This window comes from Dermacentor andersoni, chromosome 7 (genome assembly GCF_023375885.2).
Source record: "Dermacentor andersoni chromosome 7, qqDerAnde1_hic_scaffold, whole genome shotgun sequence".
Taxonomy (NCBI): Eukaryota; Metazoa; Arthropoda; class Arachnida; order Ixodida; family Ixodidae; genus Dermacentor; species Dermacentor andersoni.
In genome coordinates this window covers 5,326,917-5,341,513 of record NC_092820.1, presented here as the reverse complement: position 1 = coordinate 5,341,513, position 14,597 = coordinate 5,326,917, and the positions used below count along the sequence as shown (strand labels likewise).

General features: G+C 42.1%; 1 long non-coding RNA gene across 2 annotated transcripts; it reads right to left on the bottom strand.

The window, feature by feature from the left end:
- Positions 1 to 1,703: 1,703 nt before the first annotated feature.
- On the bottom strand, positions 1,704 to 12,915 carry LOC126535603 (uncharacterized). 2 transcript variants are annotated; one of them, XR_008613509.2, is made up of 5 exons: positions 12,608 to 12,915; positions 11,766 to 11,856; positions 7,437 to 7,622; positions 5,459 to 5,620; positions 1,704 to 1,809 (listed from the first exon to the last, which is right to left on the bottom strand). It is a non-coding gene; the product is annotated as an uncharacterized lncRNA (long non-coding RNA). The 2 variants fall into 2 exon arrangements; XR_011895596.1 differs by lacking the exon at positions 11,766 to 11,856 and having other exon boundaries at positions 12,608 to 12,914.
- Positions 12,916 to 14,597: the final 1,682 nt, after the last annotated feature.

Genomic DNA, 14,597 nt, shown 5'->3' with positions numbered 1-14,597 from the left:
CCTGCATGGATCCGAAGTTTCTGGAACGTTATCGATGCTTCTATCCGCTGTGTGTTGCCGCCGAACCTTGTGTTATCTGATTTGATCGCCTGACGCGAGTGGTGTAGAACTTGGTGGAAGGCACGCGGGTCCCAGCGATTAGTCTGGAACATTCGACGACCGCTGTATAAAAGCCGACGCGCTTGACCCGCTGATCAATTTTCGATGATCGCCGACCGTGTTCGCCGCTATCGTTGTGCAATAAGTGTAGCCTGTTTTGTGGGCACAGGTTCTCCCAATAAAAGTTAGTTTTGTATTTCCTTGTATTGCTACTGTGTTCTTCAACGTCACCATCACATGACATCTGGTGGAGGTGCTTTACGTTCAGGTACCGGACGCCCCCGAAAAGCCGTAATTCAAGCCCGGACCGCAAAGACAACACCAACGTCGTCGCGGAACATCGACCAAGCCGCCGGCTACAGCAGCTGCCCCCGGAACACGGAATTCTACCAGAGACGACCAAGAAGATCTTCCGAGATGATCGTCGAGAGACGACCAAGAAGACAGCCCCAATGGCAGCCTCAGCAGCCCCATGGACACGGGAACAGCGCTTGTGGCACCACGCCTAATCGCCTTGTTTTCACTATGCAGGTCTTGCTTTTTATCATCTTCGGATGGTCGTCCTGCTTATCCCGTGAACTCGCACCATCCCATTTACTTGTGCCAGCCTCAGGCATGAACGAAGCCTATTTCAGCGATACGCCAGCCGCGATACCGACCTATTCGCTCGACGTTTCCTTCGGCCTCCCAGCCACATCGACACAGCCATCACCAGGAGAGGCTGATTTAAGCTGCCGACCCATCGACCTACACTTGAGCGGACACGGGAATAGCGCTTGTGGCAGCACGCCTAATCGCCTTGTTTTCACTATGCAGGTCTTGCTTTTTATCATCTTCGGATGGTCGTCCTGCACTGTAAAAAAAAAAAATTTCCTTACTTTACAGAAAATTTGCTGGTAATTTGTGACCGAACACTCTTCCGTAAATTAAGAACGGTCATTTCCGTAGAACGGACAACTGTAAAAGAGAGACCGTAATACACGATACGAGTGCTTCTGTATCTAGAAAACGGAAGACTCTGTATTCTGAATCTGTACTATAACCGTTAAAGTACAGTGCTTCTCGTATTCAGAAAACGGAACACACTGTATGCTGAATTTGTACTATAACCGTTAAAATACAGGTGCTTGCCGTATTCAGAAAACGAAAGACTCCGTATGCTAAATCTGTACTATATGCGTTAAAGTACAGGTACTTCCCGTATTCCCGAGCATATGCATTGTTCGAAGAATGTGCCATCGGGGACAAAATTGCCCAGGACGTGCGAGAGTCGACCGAATTTTATGGTGCACTATTTGCTGGGATCAGCCGTGCTACCATCTGCGTTCGGAATGTGCATACGTGACCCACTGTTTTCAGCGGTCTTGAACAGAAATGCAATTTGGTCAACGCTCGCACTTCCAGGGTACTTTTGTCCACGATAGTACATCGCCTTTAATGCAAATGTCATGAAGGCAGCTCATAGACAAAGCAGCAGGTCACCATTGAGAAAATTGTCTTGCCAACACAATGACATGGCTGCAGAGATAAAACACTTTGCACTTTGTGATATGAATGCACTGCATAGCATATATACACAAAGGTGCAACATTTCAGTCCTCAAGTTCTTAGATCACAGAAGCAACTTTATTTTCTTCAATCACTCGTCTTGCACTTCTTCCTGGTGAAAGTTGTTCTTGACCCAAAATGCTTGCAAGGATAAACTTGCTGCTGTTAGGAGAAACAAATAGTATTCGTGAATATCCATCCTAAAGAAAGCGGCAAAAAAGTATAATCACAGAACACGACAAAGCAGTAACTTCTGTGTTAGAAAAACATGTAAGTAGACCAACATTGTTGGAACAAGGGATGTTGCTATAGCCAACATTTCGACATAGGTGCTTGTCATTAGGGTAGCAAATGTTTTCCTTGGCTGTGTTGTTTTGGATTGTGCATAGCTCAGTGGCCCCTAGCCTCATTGGGGGAGAAGAAACTGGTGCATATAATAGGTCAAGAGAAGCCAAAGTGTTAAAATAAAGGAAGGAAGGGTGTGCTTAGCAGTGGTGATTGTGATGGAGCGGGTATGAGCACTACTGTCAGTTCTTTCAAAGAGTAGGGGTGACCAAAACAGAAAATGATGTACACATGTAAGCAGTCATTAATCCAGTAGACCTAATCTTCCGAGAAGACAAAATAGGTATCAAGATAAACAGTTTGCACTTTTGGAAAAGGAAAACGAAGAATTAAGGAAAATAAATTTTGTATCAAGATGCCTCTGGTTAAGATCACTGTAAATGGTAAATGAAGGCACATTACGAATATATATTTTGTTAAAAGCCGATGAAGAAAAGATATATTAACGAAATATTAAAAAATAGGGACATTAAAATTAAACTGGGTGTGACCATAAAACAGTAAAGAACAGCCTGTGGAAAAAAATGGGATGGACAATATGATAACCAGGTGCAAGATTGCAAAACGTCGAGCGCTGTTTATATTCATGCTGCTGTTGACGGCTTCAAGTTTCTGCCTTCCTGTGGAACCTTTGTCTTACTTGAACAAGGAAATGGGTCATTTTTTAAACAAGTCAGTTGATATGCAGTTCAAAGCTTCATCATTATTATATTGAAAGAAAATATTATGGTCAGTTCTCCTGGGCGTGCTTTCATTCACCAGTTATTTCCACCGGTGTAAGCGCAAAATTTAATGGTCTAAATGGACCTTAGCTCCTCGCAAACCATTAGCCGGTCTTTTTTTCAACACAGATGCCTGCACATTATATGTGTTGGCAGGAGTGCTAGCGAACTACATTAAACTTGTTGCCACAACCAAAGTGAAACTTGGTAACAGTGATTGAAAAAAAAACAGCATTCCACAATATTGATTCAAGTCGTCTGGAAAAGTTGCTTAAGTTAATGTACACCCCCCCCCCCCCCCCCCACCAGACACAAATATACACCACACTCACTGTCATGGTGTCAACCATGCTATTATAGCACTAGGCATCAAGTAGGAGAATTAGAAGATAACAGGGCACAATGCTTTTTGTTAGAACATCAAATGTGCTTTACATAAATGCTACATTCAACTAACAAAGGGGCAGCCGATAGTGACCAATGCATACGAAAGCTAATGACATTCTGTGCAGCAGAATGTTGACGATGAGGTGTTATGCGCACAAGTGCACTCATTCACACAAAATGACATCCTGCAGACAAACCTTGTGCCAACATTACGGTTTGAAAAACACCACAGTGGAAAGCAAAGAGTGCTAAATTTGTTGAAAATTACTAAAAATTATTCGATTATTCATTATCCTTACTGTTCGTTAAAGATTCAGATTGTTCCCTACGGGTGCTGTAAACTGCTTTTATAGTGGTAGCAACAACGATCTGTGGCACAGACAAGAATAAATGCTCATGAAGTTTATTCAAGAGTATACCCTACAAATTACACCCCATTTTACATTCCAATGTGGTAGAAGAGGAAGACGAAAAAAACTACTTTCTCGTGGAGGATGCATACCCCAGAACAGAAGAAACAAGTGTACCCTAACCATTGCTGCTGCCGATGCCTGTGCACTAGCAGTTGCATATAATATGGCGGTTACAATTGTTTTTCCACAAGCACTGCAAGCTGCTGCCAGTTTACCAGTACAGAGCTGTAATAAATTTAGGGCAAGTTAAAGCTCTCTAATGGATTCATCTGATATGACACAATTGGAATGCAATATTCTGCAAATAAGTGAAGAGCGATGTGCCATCCCATACAATGAAACACCTTTGAAGAATCTGAATCACCACCTGCACCCTTAGGCAGTTACACCCTTTGGAGTGCCCCTTCTGCCACACAACAATAATCATTATCTGCCTTGATGTGTTTCCTTTCTTTAAAACGCCACGCCCGCTACTTTCCTTTCGGGAATGCTATCATGCTGATAACGCGCATGCCGTTCGTTACTGGAAAGTACAGGGCTCGCAGCGTTAAAGAAAGGCAACGCAACAAGGCAGATGACGATTATCGTTGTGTGGCAGAAGGGGCACTCCAAAGGGTGTAACTTTGCCTAAGAGTGTGGGCAGTGATGAGGTAAAAGAGTGTGTTCTGTGTAAAGTAGTGCACCTGTATAACCTAAAGCTGTGGAGAATGCATTTAGTATCAGCTGTGAAGGTTTCTAATTTTAATTGCACACAGTAAAAACCTCCATGCAGTTTTGCAAAACGCAAACCCCCTACCTTTTTGTTGTTCAAAGGCAATGACACGTAGGACCATAACATGTACATTATGAGTTTTGTTCCCAAACAATCAAAGTGAATAGCACCACCTTAAGTGTTATGTGCCTTCTGTCTCACATTTTCTGTCAAAAATTGGTAGTGTCAAATGCTGCGATCGGCAGAAAAACGGATTTCTGGAGCAATATGAAGTATTAAGTACCGTGATCTCAGTTCTTTCACTGCTGTTTAAGCATTATCGGGTGTTAAAGTAAAAAAACGAGGAATAAATACACGCATATTTTACGTCACAACCCTCATGAGGCATTTAGTAGTCTGGATTATAAAGGATTCCAGATTTACAACGCAGGACAGATTTTATTCCACTGAAAGAATGGCATCATGCCAATGATTCTGCATTTGGTGCTATATTTATTTGTATTTAGTTCCGTTGGAATGTGTGTGTACTGTCAGCGATATTGCTTGACATGTTTTAGATTGGCTGTTTTCTAAATTTAGGCAAATTCATACTCGCAAATAACCTTGTATGACACCAAGAACTTGCTTAGCAGGAGTATTTCTAACATTTGCAAGATATTAGGCTCTTGCATGCATATCTAAGCCTGGGGTGCACGCCGCCCCCTAATCTCATCAGCAAGTTTCTGGAACTCATCTACAAGGTATGTTATGATGAATGTAAAGTTGCTAGAACGGGAGAAATAGGGAATTTAAACAGGTGAATTATGCAGCATAAGAATGATGTCAGCAAGAAGCAAGCATCAAGAAGCACTGTCACTCAATGCGCATAGACTATCAAACGCAAGAATTATTTGGGATGATTTAAAATTCTGGCATTGGAACGAAATGTCTTTTAATCTATATATAAACTGATTATTCACTCTACTACCACTACCTTTACCAGAAACATTCATAATCATTATCCTATCTATGCCACATCATCCTAGCTAATATTCAAGCCTTCATAAGCTGCTTTTTTTACTGCTAATTCTCTGTGGGAAAGAGGTGTCCGTATGAAGACCATATCATATACTTATTACCCGTTTTTTGATAAATGATAAGGGAAAAACTTCACACCAAAAATGCGTTGAGCTTGAGCAAGTTCTACGTTTGAAGCTACTGATTCTTTTTTCCCTTTGCCATCATTGACCCACCTGGTTAGCTAAGTAGACAGAAAAGCTGCAGGAGAAAGGTAGGGGTGCCAAATTAGACTTGTGCCCCAGGGGACCTTTTCACGGTCACTGGAGGAACTGCCTGTGGCCTCGGCATCTTCCTTGAGGGCCATGGCCATGTCTAAGAAACCTTGTCTCCACAGGCTGCATAAAGAAGGATAATTTTCTGAGCCAAGTCTTTTTCTTAAAAGAACCCATTTAAGGTGTATTCGTGGCTTTGCACCACAAAACTGACACATGACTGGCCACTCAAGACACTTTATGTGTATTCGCAGGCTTATTCCTTGGAAAAACACTTTTATGTAGCACACAATGAGTAACAGTAACAAAAAAGTGTATAAGGAGGCTTTCATATTGCTCTACAACTTTTCATTGACACATTTCATTTAATTATTTGAGCTATTTATTAACTAATTAAGAATTATGTAATTAGGCAGAATGCAAAATATAATCAGAGTATCTCCAAGCGACGGCAAACAACATTACCTTCATTTTGTCTAGTTACATCGCATTTACACATTTCTAAATCTTGGTGCACAATAGTTAAGACACCCTGTAGATCAAAAAACAATATTACAATTTTCATAATCATCTCTTGCGTGTTATTGGTGGCTATGGCTGCTTCAAGTTATTCTTTCAGTACGGTACAAGCAGTTTTGAAGTGAAATTGTTTTGCATCGAGGGCGGTAATCTAGAAAATCAAGCAAAAGGTCAAGTTGTGTTCACTATTCAGATGTTTAACTAAGAAGCTGCAGGAAAAGGAAACAGAACACAACACCTAATAAACAATGCAAAATTTGAAAATTTGAACTGAACAAGAAACCAGTTTTTGAAAACACAGAAAAAAGCCAGCAGCTTACGTCGAATACACCCTTGCTATGTACTCCAAGTGAAGTTGTTACCGCAATGCTTGGGCACCATACGAACGTAACAGTCAACAACTTTGAGCCGAATATTAACACCACTAAATGAACTGGCCTTTGACGATTCTTGATCTGAAATCCTCAACAACTTGTTCTGGCGTTTAATCTGTCGAGCTCAATCTGTATTCTCAAAAGCTGGCTCTCGACCATAATTTCTCCAAACGCAACATCAGCTTAAATCTCAAGATAGGGTTGACCTGTAAATAAAGTGGATAATGCATGGCAAACATCATGAACACTCTTACATGTTAACCAGAGGGTTCACTCATGCAGCCATGAAATTGTGATGCAGACACGATATATTGAAGCTGGTTTTGTGAAGTGTTTCATGCTTCCAAGGCTTCTTCTCCAGTTGTGAAAGCTGTCTCCACTAGCTAAATAAGCGATGAGAATAAAAAAAGAACTTCAACATGCTCACAATACGTTGGCCATTTGCAAGTAAACAGCAGCCTTTTTGGGCGCACAGGTTGCCTGGTGCAAATCTACTATGCCACAGTACTTGCGTTACCCAGTACCAGCCACATTAAAATGCAATGTGTTCAGAGCCCTTTCCCTCTGTTTTTTTGCTTTGGAAACAGTTTACCATGTGTTCAGTAGGCGTCGAGAAAGGGGACAGAAAACACTGTGCACCAGTGATTTCTAATGTTTTGCTGGATGCAGCACACCGCACCGGATGCAGGTGAAGCCAGTGGAAATGCGGTGTCGTGCAGGCGCTTGTCCTGGAAGCAGGGCATATGGTGGACTAACTAGTGCGTGCGATCAGATAATATTGCTGCCGAAAAACTTTTCTTTGTGGTTTTTCACATTTTAGGAGGTCTCTACATGTCTGGTAAGCGCTTTTATGACAATCTGAACCCGTATACGATAGTGTTCTCTGACATGAAGTTTTTTCTCATTTACCAGTGTTTCTATTGCACGCCACTTATGTTAGCTACACTGTAGACACTGCAATGGAAAAATTCTGGACACCTCGAAACACTGCTTGGGTAGTTTATGGCACATCAGGCAGGCATGTTAGGGGAAGAAATGCCACACACCCGTGCAAACGAAGTGCTGCCGCAAAGTTGTGAAGCACCAACTTCCGGGACAAGGTTGGCTTCAGTCGAGGGTGCTCGATGTGCTGTCCATGCCCTGTAGTGGAGATCAGTGGTGTGGACCCTTTTATACTGGCTGTCTTTTCTGGTCGGAACCTTGGCAACAGCTTCCACCATACTTTTTTGAACCTGCAACATTTGCAGAGAAAGTCACATCGCTGTGCATTGATTGTATGGCTTTATTGTTCTACACATTCTATCAAATCATTAAAAAATACAGTTCGCACATTTTTACTACTGTATATAGACAGTCTAGTTGCTAGACACGCGAAACATTACCATCCCTCTGACAGAATGCAACAATAGAAGCGTACACTGTAAAGCTACACTAAAATTTAAATTGATGTGACACCGTATGAGCATACAGTATGCTTACTGTATGCTCTAGCCCTGTGTCAAGTAAAAGTTAATCGTCAATCATTTATGGTGTATTTCTACTTATTCTGGGTCATCAAACTGTACAATCAATGTTCCAAGTTTACACATTGTTGGCTTTTGATTGCCTATGTGATCCGTTTCCTACTTACACATGCAGTTATCCCACTGTAATAAGGAAAAAGAGTTAGAAAAAGAAATGTCATGATAATCTTCCACATTTGCTGAGGGCAGGAACAATGGCCAATAGCATGTGGTTGAAGCTACATAAATACTCAGTTTTCACACAGCTTAATTGTTCAGCAAGTAATAAAGAGGTACACTGTGCGCCTCTGCATAACCAATAAAATCTGACTACTTGACACTGTACTAAGGCTGCTGCTTGATAGTGTTCGGCAGTTCGGCTTTGGTTTTCTGATATACAGAACTGTTTAGGTACCAGTAGTTTACTTTGCGATAAAATGGAACTTGGAGCACTGGTCATTTGCACATAAATAATGCGACAGCAAATATAACACAAGGATAGGAATATGGGTCTCTTAGAAAAAGTACATACACATTATGAATATAATGTGATGTGATGCCACAATGAAACAGAAAGCAACGCATAGAAGTGGACGGCACTTCCATGCCACCAAGGTTATTGGACAGACAGTACTTCAGAATTGCCCGCAACACAGTCAAAGAAGGCAAAGCAGCATTTCTTTGCGTTCAACACAATGCATTGGCGGGCTAGTTGGTGCGAATCCATAAATACTTTGTTTAGCGCAAAACAATGGACACAAGAAAGACGACCAGCACAAGGCGCTACTCTCAACTGACATCACTTTATTGCGTCACTCCTTTATAGATAGTAGAATATAGAAGAACATGTGCGGTGAGCACCATGCGCAGGGACCACCAACAACCGATCACAAGAGCGCACTCATGCGACGGGATCCAAAAAACCATATTGAGCACCGCACAAGGTTAAAGAAGGCACACTAATGCACTGTGACCCCAATGACTGTATGAAGAAAGCTTCCGATAACTCTCGGGCGGTGGTATCACAGCACTTTTTCAAAATCATAGTATCACGAAACATGGCTTTGCACTTCCATATTTTACAATGTTGAGCCAAATGGGAACCTGTGCCTGTTGGTATGGATCGCTTATGTTCGCAATGTTTCGGGATACTAGGATTTTGAAAAAGAGCCGTGATACCACCGCCAGAGAGTTATCGGAAGATTTCTTCATACAGTCATTGGGGTCACAGTGCATTAGTGTGCTTTCTTTAACCTTGTACAGTGCTCAATATGGTTTTTTTGGATTCTGTCCTATGAGTGTGCTCTTGTGATCAGATGTTGGTGGTTCCTGCACATGGTGTTCACAGCGCATGTTCTTCTAGATTCTGCTGTCTACAAAGGAGGGACGCAATAAAGTGATGTCAGTTGAGAGTAGCGCCTTGTTCTGTCGTCTTTCTTGTGTCCATTGTTTTGCGCTAAAAAAGCAATTATGTATTCCTTGTGTGTGTTTGAAGACAGCTCCACACGCAGTAGCGATTCCAGTATTGCTGCCCAGTGGTTTAGCTCGCCGCAGCTTGAAGTGCCACAAAATATAAGGAGAGAAACCTGCATTATAGTTTTGTTGCAAACAAGAATATAACGTGAAGTGCATTCTGAGGCCAGAAAATATAGAAAAAAATTTCATGATGCACCACTGTGCAGGGTTTTATAGCAAAGTCAAATACATTTAGTGTAAATATCACACTATGATGGTACACAATGGTGGTAATCTGTAATAATATAAAAGGTGCCTTAATGTTACAACAAAAGTTGACATTACTTAATAATAGCCCTGTAAAATTTAGCATGCAGGGGCACCACTTGGTTAAACAATAGTGATGTAATGTCTATGTACACAAGTATTGCCCATGCATTTCTGCCATTGTCCAAATGGCATAAATGAATGGGTAATACTTGTATACATAGATATTACATCTCTATTGTTTAACGAAGTGGGTAAACTATGTCTGCCTCATACAAGATTAGAATTAAACCATAAATTATATATAGTCACCATAACAGTAACACCTCATTTGAACTTCACAGTAAGTAGACGTCACCTATTCAAAGTTTAGATGTTGAATGTAACGAACCCTCATTACAGCAGCGCAGAGCATTCCTCACATTTCCTTACGTACTGAGAATTCAAGTCATCACCGCAACACATATGCTACAACATCGTCACACAGTGCAACTCACGCTTACACTACAGAAATAAACCAAACATGTTTAGGCCACTTGTACTGCAGCATGAGCAATAGTGTCGGGATTATGAAATTCCCCACGAAGTCCTCCAGGTTGCCAAGAAACCAGAATGGTTGGCCCCGTGGTTCGATTTCACGCAGTTGTGCGACTGGACATTAACACATTTAAGGAAAAGAGACACTCCTCACGACCACATTATACAAGAATTCCGTGCTCTTCAGGACCAATATCAAAATCACATGCAATTCTACACTGATGGGTCCAAAACAAAACAACACGTGGGTGTAGGGGCCGTAACAGAAAATTGGGAAAGAAGTATTCGTCTACCAAAACATGCCTCTGTTTTCACTGCTGAAGTTTACGCTTTATGGGTTGTAGTGAAAAAGATTATCACTGGCAAGCACAAAAACACAGTCATTTACACTGATTCCTTAAGTACACTGAAGGCTCTAAACCTAAAATCTGAGTGTGAACCCCTGTTAGGGGACATACTAAACATGGTCGCACTTAACAAATATGGGAGATCAATCCACTTCTGCTGGGTACCAAGTCATGTTGGGATACCGAGTAACGAAGCAGCCGATAGATATGCATCGATGGCAGCGAACAAAGAGATAACAAACACAACACTTCCATACAAAGATAGCATCAGCGCGATTAGAAAAGCCTTAACGGCGAAATGGCAACGTGAATGGGACCACTGTGCTGACAACAAACTACATCTCATGAAACCCATAGTTGGCGAGTGGAAGTCATGCTACCATCAGGAGCGGTTCATCAATGTAGTTTTATGCCGACTACGCATTGGGCACACACACCTCACACACAATTACTTACTTACGAAAGAAGACACACCAACATGCAAGAAATGTCAACAGCCACAAACAGTTATGCACATATTACTCACATGTACGCAGACTGAAACACACAGATGAACACTTTTGCACAAATTATATCAACTACACATACCTTTACACCCTGCTCTAATTTTAGGTGATGATCCGCCAGTCCCATTATGTGACGTTTGTAAATTTCTAGACGACACTGCATTTTTACATAAAATATAGATTATTAACAAAGCCTTTTCCTTCATTAACTGGATTTTAAAACACCTCATGTTTGGCGCAGCATAGCCTTAGCCGCTTTTGCACCATTAAACCCCATTTAACTAACTAAGTAAGTAGACGCCTGTTGATGCCAGCCTCCCCCAATGCTAAACTGTGCTGCATGCTTTACAGAGAAATTATAGTGGTATCACTAAACTCTGAAGCTATTCAGGACTGCAGCATTGTAGAAGACATCTACAAATGTCCCATTTCATGTGTAACAGCCTGAATTGCTTGCACATCTTACTAAGTGCAAATTAAGATTACTTCTCCTTGTTTAGCATTTTTGCCTGCTAGACCACAATCCAATGTCATCAATATATTAACATATTACCTCACAGAACCTAATTTGGCCTATAGATTAACACCTTCGCATACTGCCACAGCTACACTCTGTCATATGCATTGCAATCATAAAGGAGTGCTTGTCCACCAGCACTCCAATGTCACTAACAAAGATCACCTACACAGCTTGATTCAGGTGGCAGGTGGCAGTCATGATTCAGGTGGCAAATAGCTAAGAGAAAAAAAAATCCACTCACTTTGAGAGCTACAATACTGCGATAACTTGAGAGAGATGGATCCATTGCAGGCAGCAGACCTCTTCTCAGCTCCAGCACAACAGCAACTTGCCTTTCACTAAAAGAAAAGGATTGATTAGTAATGATAAGTTACCTTGTTCTTGCTGAGTATCAATACAGTCTGACTTTCATGCATATCCACTCTCCGCTTTAGTAATACAACTGAATTATTCGTAAAATAAAATAGTCAATGAGGATACCATTCGCTTCTCTTGTATGTCCAATTTTTTCCGCACTGATACCCCGTTTACTGCTTGCTTACTGACACGAATGCCTTGACTGCCCAGACATCATTCGAAGCAACACGTCTTGCTGCACTGCAAAAAGTTGAACCGAGAAAACACAGCAGAGCAGCCAGAGCAAAGAACTTCTTTTTTCTGGTCACAATTAAAACGTGCACCCAAGCAAGAAAGTAACGATCACAGGTAGTGAGCGACTGCTATTGCCTCGAACGTCTATTTCCGTATTTTAACAGAAGTTCTTGTATCGGATACAGTATGCTCTCAAGCCATTACAAGCGTCAATACAAGTGCGCAACTGAACGCAGTTTTATTCTACGCTTTTAACGCGAGTGAGCAAAAGGTTAGAAGTATTTCACGGAAATTGCGATCGAGCCGATCGCGCTACGACTGGAATCGATCTGAAAAGATAGGGTGATCCCTTTCCCCATTCATGCGTCAGTTTTGCCCTAAGACGTTGCATAGTGGTCTTTTGAAACAATATTTCTGTTCGCGGCACCGGCTTACCACACATCACTTTAACACCTACGTTATGCAAACCAAATAAGATTAAAATGGGCTTACCTCATGAGCAAGTTACGAGTGCGCGTAGACTGTTGAACACCCGTTGAGGGCAAGCAGGATATATCCGTGTCCAAGCGCATACGTGCACCCAAACACAGGACAACTTCTTCGATGCCGCAGCGTGCAGAGTTTTGTACACGAAGTGAAAGACATCCAGCGCAAATATCTCCGCGCGATGACGGCAAATGACGAGCGCACAAGCGTACAAAACACAGCGACAAATTCGGAACTTTGCCAATTCGAACGTGCCGAGACCCAAGCAGCGTAACCATACATCGTTTCTGTTCTTCGCTCCCGATGCGTCAGTCTCTCTTCCTTGGAGTCTTGCTTCACTCTTAAATACAAATCAAGAGATATTTACGGCAAATTAACAACTTTTACAACACGACACGAAAAATTCCGGCTGACTACACATGTGCAGCTCCGTCTGCCACTCCAAACGGACGCGCAGCGCGCGCTGCCCCCTGGTGCCGCACTCTGTGAGCACGGATAACAGAATCGGTTTCGTTTTCGCATTTGTGCTCTAGTTACTGTATCGTATCAGTTCAACGAGCACAAGCTATCTTGGCACGCTGGAACGACACGTGCCTTTCCTTGCCCTCTACTTCCACTACCCCCTTTCCCTCGCTCTGGTATAAAATGCCCAGCGCAATAAACATAACAGTTCACTGTTGTCATGAAACGCCTGCTGTTGGTTTCTTCGACCGGGACCCGGTCGATACAGTTACTGGAACTGCAATATAATTGCTTGACAATTATTTGAATTCTAAAAGAGGAGAACACTTTCTCTCCCACAAGTTAGTGCGTTTTATACAAAGGGAGAGAGAATGCAAGAAGCAGAAAGGCAGGGAGGTCAACCAAAGCGTTCGCTACTAGGGATAGCTAACCCCTGTGCTGCAATGAAGTGCAAAGCAATGCACTGCGATGCGTCCATAATCACTAGTATAGCGATAATTTGGGCTGGTTGGTGCATGTAATGAACGGGTAAATAATGAGTTGTGTCATAACATTACCCATATATAAAGCACATGGAACTAATGGTGTTGCATTCTACGTCAAAAAGCAATAAAGCTTGAATCGTTACATCTCGGCACTAGGCATTCTTTCTTTCCGTATTTTTTTCTTCTTTTTGACAGTACACACAGTACTAGCACGGTAATAGGTCCTTCATCTTCAGTCACCTTCCAGTAGTTTACACACATGTCGGTGCATGTTCGCGTTCTTTATTCTACCGTACAAGAACGAGCGCGCTTACCGGTCTTGGTTCAAGATGAAGCGCCAAATGTTTGCGATTACATCTTATCGCAAGAATTAACACATGAACAGTGAAGATTATGCGTAATCGATTTGTCTCAATGAATGGGCAGTTATTGTCAGAGACGAGATATTTTGTAAATATGAGGGGAATGAGTTAAACCAACTACATTGCAGTTCAGCAATGCCATTTGACACTTGGGTTAATTGCTTGCCGCATTCGAAAATTTCATCCGACCGTTGTACTTGGATCTATAGGCCGCCAGCCCCCTTCGAGACCATTTGTTGCAAAATGTAAATGCCGTTACGTACGGTCATTATACCACTCCCTGCGTTTCGGTACTGATTTAGAGTGCACACAATTTTTGGCGTATACAGAGCACCAATGTCATTCCCAGTGCACCAGCACCTGAATGCTGCAAGCTTGTTTACGTATGCACGTATGTCCACGGCTCTTCGTTCACTTAAACAACAACTATTAACTACAAAGCGCTTAATTTGAGAACATTGCGAGAACACGCATATATTTGCGCATATGATCAGCGAGGCCCATATGCGCGGCAAACTGCGACCGCAATAGAAGATGCGTAAATATATTTATACGATCTGTTATTGCAGCTTTTGGTAGAAGGCTAGCTCTCACATTTTGTACGCATCTTCATAATGCGTACAGTTTGCGTGTTCAATAAAATATTGTTGGCTGAAACTTTACGAGTACGAGCGCTCATTCAGACAG